The 17894-nt window shown below is 41.2% G+C and overlaps 1 protein-coding gene across 1 annotated transcript in view; it reads left to right on the top strand.

The window, feature by feature from the left end:
• The window catches only part of LOC138492611 (solute carrier family 2, facilitated glucose transporter member 11-like), a 419436-nt gene extending 401892 nt beyond the window's left edge, over positions 1 to 17544 (top strand). The window contains exons 13-14 of the transcript XR_011276228.1: positions 16405 to 16498; positions 16723 to 17544. The gene's annotated coding sequence lies outside the window, so the exon portion shown is untranslated. The remainder of the gene's footprint in view (positions 1 to 16404; positions 16499 to 16722) is intronic.
• The last annotated feature ends 350 nt before the right edge of the window (positions 17545 to 17894 follow it).

Raw genomic sequence — 17894 nt, 5'->3', positions numbered from 1 at the left:
TGATATCGTGCTTATTAGACTGCTTTGGTTAGCGTTTGTAGCACGTGGAAGATATTTTGTAAGACTATAAAGGTAACCAGTCAATTGCGCTTACAGAATCCCATTAGCTTAGTTTCTATGGAAGCCTGTCTGTCCCACCTAGAAGATGTTCTAGGACAAACCAGTCTTCTGTACTTGGTTGGCTTAAGGGTAGCCAGTCCATAGCGCCTAGAAAAGGCTACAAATGTAGCTGGCTTTTTCTTCCTCACAGAAGATTGGATGACATAGTGACATCAAAGATAAGCTCCATCTGAGCGTAAGGTATATATAAACGCACCACTTCGGTGGGCATCTGTCACAGGCATAGCTATCCATTCACGCATTGTAGAATGCAGCTAAGACTATGACAAATTTGGTCTAGCTGGTCACATGACCACTTCACACTGAAACACCAGACTTGCCTCAACACCTCTGCCATTTATGTATTTATTTAATAATAATATGTTCTCAGCCATTGCTGGCTTTACATATACGAACATCATTATTACAACACTTCATTTAGAAGACATTTTTCATCAATTAAAATGTACTTACAAAAATATTCTCTGATAACTCCTTTAAAATTATTAAAATTGTCTCATAAAATTTCATCATGTGATATATCAAATTCATGTCATTTCCTTCCATCACTCTTTGCCATATTTTTCTATCTCCTCTGATAAGCTTGAATTCATATATCTTAGGTGGTATTTCCCTAGGCTTTCACATTAGCATATCAGATGTTTAGCCGTCTCGATTTGTTTCATGCCACACAATCTGCATAGCCTTATGTTTAACTCATAGGGCCTCATTACGACCCTGGCGGAAAGGGGTTTACGCCAGCGCTAACAGCGCCGACCCTTTCCGCCTGATTACGAGGTCACTCAGCGCCATGGTGATTTTAACGCCTGCTTTTAGCAGGCGTTAAAATCCATGGCACTAAGGGACCTTGGTGTTAATTACGCCACCGTAATTTACGGTGGTGTAATTAACGCCTTCCCCACTCCCATTATGCCCTATTGGGCAAAAATGGGAATGGGGATTGGGGACTTACCGCCCCGCCAAGGTCGGAATGGGGCGGTAAGTCGCCCAACCACCATGGCGTAAACGCAGTTTACGCCATGGTGGTAAAGTCACGGCCAAGGCGGATATTTTCCACCAGGGTCGTAATGAGGCCCATAGCCTATTTTTGCACCAAGAATCTCCATCGTGTCACATTTGTTGAACTTAAACATTACGTATTGTCTTACCGTGGCCGCAGTGGGGAAAGCATACTGGTATTTGGGTTTCACAGTTGCCTGAGACCAATGTTCCAAAAATAAACCACTTGTCGATTTTGTGGCTAAAATGATCATATTACGTTGTTTTGCACAGCTGTATATCAATCCTTGTAATAGTTTTTTTATCTTGGCTTGCTTTAAACGTATCCAAGATTCTGCATTACCCTTGGCCTATTTCACATACACCATATATATCTTATTAAGAGTTTTAAAGTGCTTATTGAGGCCTTCCTTGCAAAAATTACCCACCAGTTCCACCATAAATGTATTAATAGTCAGCGTACTCAATTTCACATATAGCATTGCTGATTTATATTCTAGTATATCTTTAGCATATCTAAAATCACCTTCCAATAAAATATATTCACATGAGACTGTCGTCGGTAATCTTAAAAACTATTTTAAAATGTTTCCTTCCAATTTACACATTTCATTTACGAACTTACTCGCCAATATCTCGGCTCCATAGAGTAAAGTAGCTATTATTTTACTGGCATATAGTAACAGAACCGTATTCACTGATACTGCTCCTTGTTTACCAATACATTTGTTAATTGCACCTGTGTTTTTTAGGTATAGATTTTTAATTGCCATCCAATGAAATTTCAATGACAGCTTTGAGTCTATTATCACCCCCAGATAACGATAACATTCAACTTTCTCAAGCATCTCTGCATTCACCAGCCACTTAAAGTTGTTAGAACGACTTTGTTTTGTTTTTCCTAGAAAGGCCATCACCTTTGTTTTTGCTATATTTATTGTTAGCCCATTCTTTTCTGAAAATTTGGTCAGACAGTTTAACCTATTTTGTAGCCCTGCTAGTCCAGCAAGATCAAATCATCGGCATATCCTAGCCAAGGGATAAATATCCTACCCATCTTTACTGCATCAACCATTCTCCATCCATCTCCTTCATACAGTCGGCCAAGTAGAGATTAAACAACGTGGCTGCTAATCTACAGCCTTGCTTCACTCCACATACTGTGGGAGTTGCTTCAGTTAGTCGTCCTTCACTGTCCAAACGTACTCTAACTGAGGTGTCGGAGTATAACAATTGAATCATATGTAATAACCCAGCTGGTATCCCCCACTTCTTCAATTTATTCCATAATTTCTCTCTTACCACCGTGTCAAACGCAGCTGAGAAGTCAATAAACACCACATACACTGGTAAATTGCGCACATTCCAGGTAAACTCAACTGCAGACACTAAATTAATTATATTATGAATAGTTGAGGATTTTGCTTGAAAACCAGCTTGGTAAATTGGAAGAATTTTGTTTCCCTCTATCCATACATTTAGATCATCCAAAAGAACTTTCGCAAATATTTCTGCCGGTATATCCAGCATTGCCAACATTCTGTAATTCCTTGGATCTTTCCATTCGCCCTTTTTGTGTATCAGCAAAATAATACTCTCATGCCATGATTTCAGAATCATCCCATTCTTACCAATCCATGCAAAAAGTATAATGAGTATTTTTGCCCATGCTTCAGGTGCCAGGCGTAGTAGAGCATTACACGTCCCATCAGGGCCAGTGGCTCTCGAGGTAGGTAATTTCTCTATCAAGGGCACTAAAGATGTTTCAGTATGGTTGCTTACCCATTGTACCCGATCTACCTTCAGTCTTTGTTTATTTCCCATCTCAGATCCAAGAGTGTTTTTTACATGTATGACCCAAACTTTTTCAGCCACGCTATTGATCGGTAGGGTGCATTTTTCCCCCTCATTTATTGCCTTCCACCTGCCTTGCAGATTATTACACCTGGCTTGTGCTACAATATTTAGCCATACTTCACTTGCTTTGTTTTTTTTGTGAGTTCGTAGCCATTTCATATGTTGTTTTAAGCCATTTGATCTGATTGGTGGCGTCATTTTTTTCTGATTCAGCTATTCGTTTAATAGCTTTCCTAAGAGCACTTTTAGCTTTGTTAATTTCTTGATCATACAAATTATGCTTACCGTGGGAAAGATTCCATCTTTCACTATTGCTGGAATACTTCCGTTTTTGGGATGAGGTTTCTTTGATCTTATTCAGTAACTTTTCATATTCCCCAATTAGTTCATTATTGATGACCACTTGTCTATTATCAATCATAGCCCCAATTTTTCGTAATTCTTGGACTGCAGTAACATTCACCTTTTCCAGTTTTGTAGGGTTCCAAATTATCCGATTTGCGGCATGGTTTACTTCTATGTTGCCATATGATACTCGGCCTCCACTTGAGAGTGTTCCAGCATTACATATAGTGGTAGATGGTCACTTTCCTCACGGCTGTTGGCCTATTCATTTACAATAATGGAATCAATTGTTGTAAGACTACCCCCTCCTACTCTTGTTGCGCCGCGTTTGGCGTCTCCTTTAGTATGACCATTTAGTATGATCAGTTGTTGACTAACAATCAACTTGCTCCATGGTTTGCCATATTTGTTGGAGAAACCTATTTCAATTAGGCTAGAGCCACACTCCCCACTCATATGATCATCTGGTAAGACTATCTTTGCATTAAAATCACCTGCAGTTATAATGGGGGGATCAGCATTACATTCTACTATTATTTTTGTAAGTTTCTCCACATTTGCTTTATTCTGACTCTCATTAGGGGGGTTATATATATTTTCTGGGCACATTTATTGAAGATCCGTTTTGACCTGATTCTTCAAACTGGCCTTATCCCATCGTCGTGGTATTCAGCACATATAATTCCTATTTACAAGAAAGGTCCACCTGAGCTTCCTTGTAAATATCGTCCAATTGCGCTTACTGATGCATCTTCTAAGATCTTTTCACTACTACTTCTGCAGGAACTACAAGCCTTTATTGTGCAAAACAACCTACTGTCTATCTATCAGGTAGGCTTCAGAAAATATATTGGCTGTCCTCTCAATGCCACGATCCTAGCGCATCTTCAAGCACAAATTGCTAGTTCGCATATGGGGCCTGTTTCCATGGCCAGCTTGGATTTGACGTCAGCTTTCGACAGTGTAATTCGAGAACTTCTCTGGGCCAAATTGATCGATCTTGGCATCCCCCACTCTTTGGTCGCTTTGATTGCCTTGTTGCACCTTCATACGACGTACCGTATACGCTTAAATCGTAACGGTGCGCTCAAGAATTCTATCAGCACCGAAATTGGTGTGAAGCAAGGCTGCAACATGGCGGCAGTCCTTTTTAATTTGTACCTGCAGGGTATAGATTCACTCTGGAAAGACCAGATCGTCTTCCCAGCCAAATTGGGGCCCATTAGGCTCAATTGGCTTGGCTTCGCAGATGATTTATTATTTGATCGTACCCCCTTTGGCCTCCAAAAATAACTTGATTTGTTTGCAGATTTCGCGAATAATATCAATCTTACAGTCAATCCTGCGAAATCTTTCATTCTAACTTTTTTTGAAGGCCGTTGCAAAGTAAACACATTTTCATGGTTCCTACAAGGCGCCGCTCTTTTCTACTCTTCTTCTATTCGCTATTTAGGTTATTCGTTGACCGACTCGTATTCTTTACCCATATGGCAAACTTTCCTCAATAATAAAGCGAAAACGTTGTCCTCACAAATGAAAATCATATATCATAAATATTGTTTATTTTCTTTATTGCCTCTTATTCAGTTTTACCTGCTCAAAGTTGAACCATGTCTCCTATACCCCTTAGACATGTGTCTATACGACATTGATTCCTTTCTTGACATACTTCAGGGCAAATTGTGGAAGTCTGCATTGGGTTTAGCTCAATCTATCCCAAATGTATTAATTTGCCATGAAATTAATTTGCTCCCATTATCCGCAAAAAGAAACTGGCGGAACATAAAAAACTATATTAAGATGGTTGATCCACCTAAAAACACTTTATATGTTGAGCTCAATAAATTACTGGACAACCCGTGTATCCGTTCGCTCAAAACTGCCACTGATAAATTGAATTCCATTTTGGATTCAATCAATGAAACTCCAAAAAGCATGACTCTGCATCTCCCTGCACAAAAAAATAATATGACCTTTATCATTGGTGCACTTTGACTGATATGATGGGAACTTACCCATCCTATTCAGAATATAACAGGTTTCGAAGGAAATGGGGAGATCGATCCTTTTATTTAATTCAATTTCCTTCTGCTTTAGGTAAGAAACTCCTGCTTCGTTTAGGCCTAAACCAGTTTCGTACACTTGTAAAAACCAAAAACTGGAATAGAAAGACCGTAACAAATTGCTCAATCTTGTGCCGTTTCTGTGGTGTTGCAGAGGCAGATGAAACACTCAAACACATAGTTATTTACTGTCCTTTCTTTGCATCATTCCGCCTAAGAATTTTTGATCTCGATGTTCAGAACCAGTCAAGTATTAGTATGGAATCACTTTGGAACCGATGCATACTTTAAAGTTGATTGAGTTCTTGACAATTATTGACTCAAAGTTAAATGAATTTTTACCATGCGTAATATGAAGAGAAAGAACCAAAATTGAGGTGTTTAATTGTGTTTATTTTTATACGAAAGTTAGTTTTTAAACACTGTTTTCCTTTTCTTTTATGTTTAATGTGGTTTTTAACACATTTTCTACTATGATCCATGTTTTAATTTGTTCCATCTTTCTTTTTTACATCATTGTTTAAATGAAATTGTATGAATTGTAATCAATTTCTTTTCGATTCTTCTGTACAAAAAATGATTGTAAAGGTTTGTATAAACCAAAGACAATAAATAAAAAATAAATAAATATATATATATATATAATATATATGTATATATATATAAGCAGCATACTCGGGAATCAGGGTGTATTAGTTTTAACCATCACCCCTAACAGCATCTCATTGAACCATCCAGTTTTGACACCAGTCCACGGATGTTTAATGGCTGTTTTGGGCGTCCTCTCGGTCCTTTGGACGCCAAGCTTTGTATAGAACACCATCCGTCTATGTCACATGTTTCATATAACCATGTTTCCTGCAGTGTGACAATACAAAAGCAATCCATATGTGCTAACAACCCACCTTCTTTTTCATAGTGCAAATTACCTGTTGTGTTCCATGAGATCATCATACTGACATCATCAGGAACTCTGTTCTAATCTTGGCTTACATTCTATTGGTAACCATTGCCAGTAACCAATTTGTTCTGTTAGTTACGTCTTGACCCATAGTGTTGCAATGTTTCCTGGGTTGACTTACAGTATTAGCACCAACTTGTTTCAACAATATTTTTTCTACACTTTGCTGTTTTGATGATTCCATTTCTATTGTTCTTCCGTCTATACTTAATTTTCTATAGTTTTCAATCCTTTTAACACCTATTTCTAATCTCTGATTCTTCACCTTACGCATAGAAGTTTCTGTGCAAGAATATCCTAATTTGGGGAAGTGATATAATGGCTTAATATAAACTCAAGAATTAAATCATCCATACACCATAAATTGGTGGTCACTAAATTTGGGGTTACTAATTGATCAACTATAAAGAAGTCACTTGATTTCACCATCCGTAACAGAACAACCATTGCGCATAGTTCAACTATATGGTGTCTATTCAGTATCTCAATTGCCCCACTTTTATCTATTGCTTGAAACTGCAGTGCCCTGATAAAATTGAGTGGATCTTTCTTATAGGTAGACTCAAACGCCTCCTCGCTGGTGTTTTCACTAAACCGTACTGCTTGTATGGTTTTTTGCTCCTGATTGTCAGTCTTCAGGTGCATTTCTGGTTCAGCGTGGGGGACTTGGTCAAGTCTATACTCAGTGTTCTCTTCAATGAAAAGAGTTTTTATGGCTTTTAACACCTTAGTTGTTTTCTCTTGACTTTTGATCATCCTCTGTTCATCCTTCTCCTTTTTCTTAATGGGCACTACCCACTCATGTAGGGTCGGCACTAAAGATTTATTTGAAGGGTTGATTGTCTTTAGTTCTTTTTGCACTTTAGACAACCTCTTTTTTGGGTTTTTCATTCCACTCTTTTCGACTGGATTATGAATTGCCACTATGTGTTTACCTGAATAATTAGGTTCTTTAGTCATGTGGATCGCTTTAATTCTCATGGATTCAGCCATTGTCTCTGTTACTCGTGTGGGTATAAGTTCTTCAACAAAAGTAGACATAACTTCCTCTCTTATTATACACCCATTTTTACTCAATCTCTCATTTCTCTCATGAGACAATATTCTTTGGCCTATTCTTTTATTTCCTAGTTTCCTCGACTTAGTCTTTTTTCCCTTTCTTAGCTTATTTCTATATCTACTTACCTCAGCATTGTCTTCAATGGTATAACCCACTGCTTGATCATTCTGGTTGATGTCTATTTTAACTATTGGCGTTTCTAGGTCAGTGATCACGAGTGACCGCATGTTGTGATATTTCCATATTAGTTCCTACTTCCCTAATGGTTTTACGCCCTTTCTTTATACCCTTATGTAGCAAAATAGAGTGAACATCCAGCTTACGTTCTATAATATCACATCTATCTACAATCTCGGTTACTGCACATTCCAGTGCTTCCCATAGCTCTTCGTTTTTGAGGGGGGCAAAGCTCTCATTTTCAATCAGGTGTGTGCTATTAATGGATATTTTACTGGTGTTCATTCTAGGAGTGGGGGGGATTTATGCATATTCTTCTCCCTTATTTGTTCATCCGTATAGATTATTAACCCCGAGACCAGGTCAACTATGACCCTCTCATTTCTAGCTTCATCTATTTTACTCTGCCGGTCTAAATTGGGGCAATAGACATCTTCATCATTTCCTTCATGATTCATGGTATCTTTTGCTATCTGGGGGTCCGTACACTCTAGCTCATGCCAGTTAATCATTTTACAGTTCTCCTCGGTTATTTTAAATCTTTTATCATTCCACTTACTCACAGGGGCTGGATTGACTCAATACCTCCCCACATGGCCATGACCGTACACTCATTGTGTGGATCTATAGTGCTGGACATGTTGGTCTCATACTTCATGTCTCCACTACTTGGAGCATCAAGTAACGAGGAGAGCAATTTAGTACCAATACATGGCAATCTATTCGAAAGTTCTTCTACCAAATCAGCTCAAATTTCTTTAATTACACTCTCGGACAGAGTTGTTTTACTCAGCTTAGTGGTCTCAATTTTGCCAAAAAAGGTAGTCATTTTGGCTAACTTGGCCTCAGGTAACAGTCCTTGTTTACTTATAATCTTACGTTTACATGCTCGGTTGGGTCTCTGCATCACTTCATGCAGCCTTTGTTCATCTTTAGTTTTGCAAAAATTAGATCTTAAATCCATCATGTTCTGATATTTATTAGTATCTAAATTTGCTACTCATGAAAGTGCAACCACTCACTAGATCATTCCCACTATAGCACTCACTTTATCATACAGTATTTTTCCTGTGTTCAGCAACCATACAATATTTACCTTGCTTACGCTAGAGAATGTTTTTCCTCCTTCTACCAAGCTGTGGACTAGACGCTGCACACCGCGTCCCACGAACAGCAAACAGTACTTGCCAGTACTTCCAGGTGCGCGTGCAGGGTGCGCTGCGTCCTTGGTAAATATAGTCCACGTCCTGGCTCCGGGGGGAGGGTCTGTGCTCACGTGACCACGTTGCCAAACACGTATTTAAAGATGTGGACACCAGGCTTTCCAATAACTATTGTTGAAATGGATCCACTGGCCCATTGTTGGGTTTCAGGATTATTTGATCTTTTCTTGTGATGCCATTGCAGGGGGCAAGGGCTGTCTGATGTCCTCTTCTCAGCCCCTATGATTTTGGTGAAATAATGCCATTGGTTCAAATCCCATTTTCCCACTTGCCTGAAATGTGTGATCATGGGCTAATGTATCCCCAGCCCCCACTTAGAAATGAACTGATAACCTGTATGAGGCGCTTATGTTAAATCAAAATGTTTGGCAAGTATAAAAAAGGGATGAGATGTTAGGGAAGTATCACATTGCTGACTTTGGAACTCAAATATTAGGATACAAACTTGTATTCACTAATTGGCCAAAGTGGGCCCCCAGAGTGCCCTCTCGTACTTAGCTCCTATCTTAGTTGACCCATAGCTGACCTTCCTCTTGATGTTACCACATCCTCCCCCTCTTCTTTAATCATTTTCTCCTCCGCTGTACCCCTTTCTTCTCTTGATATTACCACCTCCTCCTCTTCTGTTAACCCGCCGCCTTCAAACTAGCAACCCCTCTTGCAGGGGCGCAAGAGACAGACAAAATCTGGGTGGGACAGGGGACACCTTTGGGACTTTGCTAAAGACACAAAATAACCCAATACAAACCCCCAGAGGGTCGAGTGCCAGTCCTTAAAGCGCTTTAAATATATGTGTTCTTAAAAGAAAAAGAAATAATGACAGTTTTAAAAACACAGTCACACTTCCAATAAGTTGCAGATTTCTCACCAACTGCACAAAAGCTCATTATAGACACATTTTCAGCAAAACAGCTTTAGAAATAAAGTATTTGTGAACTTCTTAAACTAACTTTAAAGCATTTGTGATCTTCCACCGGGATTTTAACTAAGCAAAGTACTATTCATCTTTTTGAAGCTGTCAATGTAACTGTTTTAAGGGGGCTTTGATATGTTTATTTTTTTTTTGCATCTTTGCATCCTTTCGATTTCCAAGCAAAGGACGTTGCTATTGCTTGTATTTCTACCAGATGCCTGATATCTTTATGTATTGCAGACCAATATAATTCAGTCTTTTATGACAGTCGTCCCAAAACACTAACACTTCTCAGAGAACCTCAGAGAAAGAAACTGGAACAGTTAGGAGGAGGTAGCTTCACCTGTGCAAAGAAAGCTCTTTGTCTGGGAAGATTCCTTAGGAACATAGCTACCCATTTTTTGACTGAAGAATACTTGTGGGTGCTAGATAATATGGTGAATTGTGTAGAGAGGAGGGTACATTTGATTTCTGGGTCTTTAACTATCATTTATGTGCTTCTCCCTGGTTAGTGAAAGAGTGGAATGAAGAGTTCAGAAGGGGAAGTGGGGGAGGGTGAAAGAAGGGAGTAGTGGACAGGTGGATAGTTGCTGAGAGTGGTGCAAAAAAGATGATCAGGGAGGAGGAGCATTTAAGAGGGAGAGAGCATTTTATATGCATTGGTGTTAATCTCCAGGTACCCATGCTAATTACCAGCTATTACATCATATGCCCATAAAGTACCACCGTTTATCAGGCATGGGCATGAGGTGCTCTGGTACTCACACCATGCACCATATATTTCTACAATATACCAAATAATGCAATAAAAAGCCCAAGTACTTACAATTTCACTGTTTTATGATCAAAATCCAAGGCACTCATACCATCACCTGTATTGGCATACATCAGGTTCAGGCACAATTACCATCCAATGCCCAGGTTCTCAATTGATTATCGAGGCAATGCATAATTAGCAAAGTAGTACCAGTGTCCACAATGCCCAGTTAGGAGGTAGTGCCAGATTCCATTATGTCCATTTAGAAAAGAAGTTCCTGGCGATATTATTCCCATTTAGCATAGCAGTGCAAGGTTCGGATTCACTAAATTAGGATGTGAATGCAAGGTTCCATTATATCCACTTAGCACAAAAAGGCCAGATGCCAGTATGCCAAGTTATCATATGCAATGGCAGATTCAAATATGCCCAACTAGCACAGTGATGCGACAGTCAATTATTTGTAGTTTTCTCATTAGAGCATGATAGCATTATGAACAACAGCACTGTACGCACAGACTTCTGTATGCTTGGATAGCACTGCACTTACATATTCTGAAGGGGGCTGTACATGTGTGGAGCTGGGGGCAGTGCAGTGCTTGGATACTGTATGCACAGTGGGGTGCGTTGTGCATTGCTATTCTGGGGGCAGTGTGAAGTGTGTTGGAATGTGCAGTGTGTTGATGTATATGTGCAAGGTTGGGTGGTGTGGGCATACGGTGGAGTGGGGTGGTGTGCATGCACAGTGCTGTGTTGGGTTTATGCTCAGTCCTGTGCGGTGTGGGTGTGCAGTAGGGTGTATATTCTGTGATGGGCAGTGCTGCAATTCTGGCATGTTTATTGCCAAAGAGTACTTGGGCATATGCTGTGCCCGCTTCATCATTTACAATTAAAGGAGTTTCTTAAGGTTGACCACATCTCAGAATGCACATCCTTTCAATGTACCCAATGAATAAAAAAGAAATGCATTCAAGTGCTATTCTCACACTTTTTAAACATGTTCTGCTTTGCCAACTTTCAGCCAAAATGAAAAACAAGCATTTGCAAATGGCAACAGTTTGGTCATTTGTGTAGGCATTGGAAAGGCACTTGCCAGGCTCTGCTGTATTGGTATTAACTGGCCATTGATGACAGCAGGTGCAGCATTGTGAGAATACCTGGACATCTAATGGCAGTGCTTGGCACATGCCAAATACTTATACAGAAGTCAGAATTGGTGGCTTTGCCAATGCTTGTTTTTCATAGGATTTCAATGAAGGACATCCATAGTACTTACAAATCGAGTGGCTGAAGGCAGACTAGGTGAAGACATTTCTATTGCACTACTTGTACGTTTAAAGCTCCAATGTAATTAACTCTCAGAAGAAACATTGGAATAACTTTGAGTGCAAGGTTTTGATGGAAAGGCTTGATTAAAGCAAGCTCAAAGAGTTTCCATGAGGAGTTTTTTCGGGTGGGGAGGGGCAGGAACTGGGTGGAAATGTCCATAGAGATTAGCGTGGCAATGGGCAGTCAATGGGTGGCCAAATAACCAAACAGCACCTACAACCGTTGTGTACCTCCTCATATGCCATTTCTCTCTAGCTGTACTCAATGCAATAGTTGTGGCTTATAGGTGGCGCAAGGCCATGGGTGGATCTTAAGAAAAATTCAATGGGTCAGATTCTCAAAACCTTTTTTCACGCAAGTGAGATGTGCTAGCGCATCTCGTCAGTTGAGCCATAAAAAGGAGAAGCGCAATTGACAAGGGTCATCTGAATTAGTGCAACCTAGATGCACTCCTTCAGATGCCCTTTTCCCCCCTTTGCGCATTTGTGCAAATAACAGGGAATATCAGGGTATTTAAATGCCCTGAAATGAGGGTCATCCCCCTCTGCCATTGGAAGAAGCTGCAGTGGGGAGGAGCAAGTCATGACAGAGTCATTTCTCCCTCTATCATGATAGTTGATTTTAAATGTGACAGCCCTGGAACTCCTCGAAAAAAGGCACAGAGGATCTAGACAAACACAAAGAAACAACCAACCTCAGCAAACTAGTAGACAACCCACACGCCTCGCCACCACTGGACCGCCAGGAAAAGCATCCAACAAAGAGTGATCCTAAGCACACATGCTACACTGCAGCCTGCTAAACGTACGATCTATGGCAAAACACCCAACAGAAATGTACAACCTCGTTAGCGAAAGCGGCATGGACGCCCTCTTCCTCACAGAAACATGGCTACCAGACAACTATATAGTAATCCTGGCAATTATAAACAAATACAACCAAACAGAGAAGGCAGATGAGGAGGAGGAATTGCCATGGCAAACGAAAACCAAATCAGCTCCACATATGTACCTTCAACAGATATAGAAAACTGAGAATCACTCTTAGTCAACCTCAAACTCAGTGAACAATCCAAACTACTCTTCCTTCTTATCTAGAGACTGCCCACCTACAACCCTAACTTTGTCCCCAAAATCCACTGATGCCATAGCCAGCATTGCCATAAATCATGACAACATAATCATTCTGGGACATTTCTACATTTGGTTTGAAAGAGAAAACAAAACCAAAACGAACTCCATCAGCGCACTCCTGGGAATTCTCCATCTCAAATAAATGGTGAACGGACCCACCCACAGAGCTGGAAACACCTTTGATGCAATATTCTTCAGGGATGGACTCTCCACTACTGCCCCACTGGTACCAATCATCTGGAGGAACCATCATATGATCCCTATCACTGTTAGAACATCAACCCGTACAATACCCACAAACATAAAGCAATCGATGACGAACAAAAGAAACTCGAAAAAGCTTGATCTATAAACACTAACCGAACTACTAGAAACCACCAAACCCGATTCCTCTCAACTACATGAAACAACACCAGACACTGTTGAAAATAACCTTCACACCTGGATCACAGAAGGTGTAGAGCATTTGGCACCATTGAAAACTTTCAAACGCACACCGAAAAAATGTAGCGAGCAGATGGTTCACAGAGGAACTGTGAGAACTCAAGAAAATGACTCGTAAACTAGAAAAGACATGAAGAAGAACTACAAACAACTGGACAAAAATAACTACCAAAACAAAACAACGGACAAAAATGTATCTATACAGATTGGCAGTCTTCAAAGCCAAGAATGCACATTACGCTGCACAAATCCAATCGGAAACAAACCCCCAAATGGAAATGTACAGAATTATCAAGGATATATAAAACCCACTGCATGCAATAACAGCACTGTACCCTCACAAATGTTATGTGATAGTATTCCAGACCACCTTAGAGTAAAAATACACTAAATCCAGCAAGCCATAGAGGCATCCAGGAGGATCACTAACAACACCATCCCAGAAACCAGATCTCCAATAACCTGCGTAATATTCACCTAATCACTGGCATAGCGGGGGCCCCCGCAGCCTCCGTGCTGTAGGGGGCCCGCTGCCCCGTGTCCTGGGAGGGCACTTGGACTTCAAAAATAAATAGTTTCTTTTTTAAGTCACGCAGCCTTTATGAAGAAATTATTTCCAAACAGAAATCATTTCTTCATAAAGGCAGAGTGACTTCAAAAAGAAACTATTTATTTTTTAAGTTCGATGTCTCCCCCACCATATTACATGGAAGCCTCCAGGCAAAACCACCCAATACCAACCACGAAGTACCTTAAGTTCTAGCACTGACCTCCAAAAAGAAACAAGACGCCATGAGAAACCTAAACGCAGGGCAACTGTTTTCTCCATTCTTAAATCTAAACTATGGAATTTGATCCCAAAGGAAATGAGGATGACGGAAGACCACCTAATCTTCTGAAAATGGCTTAAAACTTGGTTATTCAAGTCACTGAGATAAAAACAGATCAACAACAACTATGCAATGATCACCCTCATGGGCAGGCCATTTCAACCTCATACAACTTCCAAACCATGGGCAGGCCCTTTCAACCCCATACATTGCCCAAACCACATCCACAAAGGCATTGAAACTCTAGCCTCAAGGGACAGAACTGCGAGAACCCCTATAACCGAACACTCATCAATTCTCAGGCCAATGTTTCAAGAAACATGCACACAAGTTTTCATAACGGGTCAGGAGGACCCAGGAAACCAAATATCCCCTCTAGATAATTACCCACTCCAGAGACAGCTAACAGTTCCCTACACAACACTTTCTACCATACTGATCTATTTCCTTTCCTGTAGTCTTGTCCCACCAATTCAATTCTAACCTCAAGCCAATGCAAAGGTGAATGCCTTGCAAAAAGAAAACAATAGCATAGCTGCACAATATCCAGATACCACCCAACATCCTACTAACAACTTCCTCTTCTCTACCCACGCCCAGATGGCTAACGAACCACCCTGCTAAACACCCAAAATGGCACATCACTCTCAAACCAACTCACAAACCCCAATAGTCTCCAACACTCAACGCAAACACTTCACCCTGCCCATCTCGAAACAATAAGCATGCAGTGTACAAAACAAAACACACCCAGAAAGCAAACAAGTTACTCCTGGTTCTGCATGCATCAACCCACCCCACTTTACCTTACAGATCCACAAGAGCCCCTGGAGACCATGGAAATGGCAGTGGTGCGCAGTATAAATAATTTATCATAACATACCCCGTCCATCCCCCAAACAGGAATGAAATGCTTTTTTTCCTCCGGGCATTTCGCAGAGATGGGCCCTATAATGGCCCCTCTTGGTGAAATGCACATGCAGCAATCACATGGTTGCTGGGAACCTGTCATACATTAGTGCCGGGAGTGTGTGAATGTATGCAAGGGGGCTCAACAAAAATGCTCAGGTCACTTTGTGAATAGGGTAATCTGAGCAATTCTGAAAGCAGCAAAATGAAATTGAGTGCATTTGCTGCGCTCCTTTCATTTGCGCTGCTTTGACAATCCTGCCCAATGTCTGACTATACTACGACGACATAGTATGGGGAAATGTTGAATGAAGTGTGTCATGTGGGGGATATAATGAGCCTCTCTAGCAAAAAGAGGAAGCCCCAAGATTTTGGAGCTGAAATGGTCATTAGTGTAGGAGCAGAAAAAACTTTGTTTAGGACCAGATGTGCATATTTTGAAGGGGGGTGGAAATACAGTTGTTTATTAGCTCATCGTCTGGGGATTACCAATGGGAGCAGAGCTATCTGTGCCATGGAGAAACATTCAGAGGGAATGACTTACCATACTACCTTGATCAATGTAGAATTCCGGGGGCATTATGAAACCTTTACACTGATACACTTGACAACAACCGGATGACATTTCAGGTTATCTTGATGAGTTTGCACTGCCAATGCTAACAGCGAAAGAAAAGGAGGTTTTAGAAATGGACTTCCCAATAGATGTACTCAAAAAAGCTGGACATAGCATTACTATGGGAGAGAGCACCTTTCACTGCAACAGTGGGACGATTCCCACTTGTCTCCATTAGCTGGTACACCACTTCCAAAATGGCCGCTCTAGAGAGCGCTCCATTATTTCCAGGCCCGGCCTTGCCCACAATTTTTTACGTAATAAGTTGACCGCGGGAGAAGTGTTGCTTAGCAACCTTCACTAACACCGTGTCAGAATAGAAGGACAAGGGAGGAATCCATGCGAGTGAAGAAATGGCTTGGGGAAGGTAAGCGGACGAGAGAGATTGTAGCTTTTGGGAAGACTTAGCGAACGTTAGCTTCTGCAGGACACGGGAAGGACAGTACTTCACCCGTCCAGGCCCGTTCAAGTCGCCCTGAACACTGCTTACAGCAACACTTGGTAGCACTTTGATTTAGTGAGCGTATGAGGTCCGTTCAAGCCGATTTGAACGCTGCTTTGAACACTGTTATAATCAAGACTCAGCAGCGCTGCTTTGATTTAGTGAGCGAATGACAACTGCAAACAGGGTTTGACTGATGCCATCATTTTGTTTGCCCCCTACACAGCGAGACGTGCACTAAATGAGATAGCAGCTTGGGGTTCTGGCAAGCATGGACATTGGTCCTTTTGAGCCCACCCATCCCATACTTGGGCTCCAAGGTAATTTCAAACATTTGTATGTGATTCTAATGAATACATGATGAGGCAACCATGTGGGGCACTATTATGAGGTGGGTGAGAACCACTTTGTGGAGCCTGTGTTATGCACAAAATGATGTCAGTGGTCCTTGTGAAACCTTTCTTGTATGGGATTTGTAGCCTTAAAAATAATGAGTGTCCGCTCCATGATACCTAACTGACCACATGTTCATCTTTTCCCCTAGGTTACGGAATGGCTGCCAGATTTTGAATGATGGATCACAGCGACTGACACAGCTATAGAACTTATTGGTCCTGAAGATGATGACCCCAACAAATTGAGTCATCGACACCGGTCGACCCTTTTCAGTTTGGATATCGACAAATAGATAGGGATACAAATTTTTTATTAGCGCATTAATACCGGCCGAGGGGCTGGAATAGTGAGCCTTTCACAGTTTCTAAGCTGTGACTGTGCACAGTCTTTTAGTTAACAGATAGCTCCCATCACGCATTTACTGTACATATTGCATTGTGGGTTAACAAAAAAAAATGTGCCCCGAAAAAAAAATTCCCCTTTGGAATGTCCAGTGTGTTACGAGATGGGATTATAAAAAACTCTCCTCTTGGTCTGGGCTATTGTATGTGGTTTCCATTTTTTTATTCTATACCCCAAAAAATAGATTGGATGGTGTTCATAGGGACAGTTACCTCTCTTTCCTCTTAGATAGGTGGCACATCACCGGCAACCGAGGAATAGCACCCCCTGACAGGGACGGGGTGTCCTTCTATCTGGGGACAGTGCTTATGGACCAGGTGATTGAACCCGATATCATAAAAAACTACATGTGTATTCGTGTGTGCTCCAAATCCGTTTTTGTGAGCTAAGATATGCTATAGGTGTAATGGTGGAGTTAATACCCAGATAGGGTTTTTGGAATGGTCTATTTGTCCCTGTAACACAAATTGTAAGGTTAGATTGAGGCCGGTGGGATGAATTCAGTAGGGAGAAAAATTGTGAGTGGACGGCTTGCTGCCCCTTCCCTATTTAAACAGTTTAACCACTATGACGTGTTCTCTGTCTCTTTACTCGCCCCAGATGCTCTTGGCCAATCGGGGTCCTCTGCTGTTGGTGGGATTTCCTGATCTCTGGTGCCTCAGTTCCCGCAGCCCTACCTTCCTGTCCTGACTATTAACTCCCCGGCTAAGTCTCTGGTCGTCCACCATGTTATGCCATGGCCCCTTAATGCCGCCTGTCACGGCTGGGCCATTCCTTAAAATGCAGGAACATGGGATGTACAGAGCATAGCCTTATTGAAATGGTGAACTCAAGAACCAATAATTATCCAACTTGGACACCCACGACAGCTCAGCAAATCCCAATCCCCTAGAGTGTTTCGCTGCATACAGAAGGCTT

This window comes from Ambystoma mexicanum, chromosome 10, assembly GCF_040938575.1.
Source record: "Ambystoma mexicanum isolate Mex_15411 chromosome 10, UKY_AmexF1_1, whole genome shotgun sequence".
Lineage (NCBI taxonomy): Eukaryota > Metazoa > Chordata > Amphibia > Caudata > Ambystomatidae > Ambystoma > Ambystoma mexicanum.
This window is presented reverse-complemented; position numbering and strand designations above follow the sequence as displayed.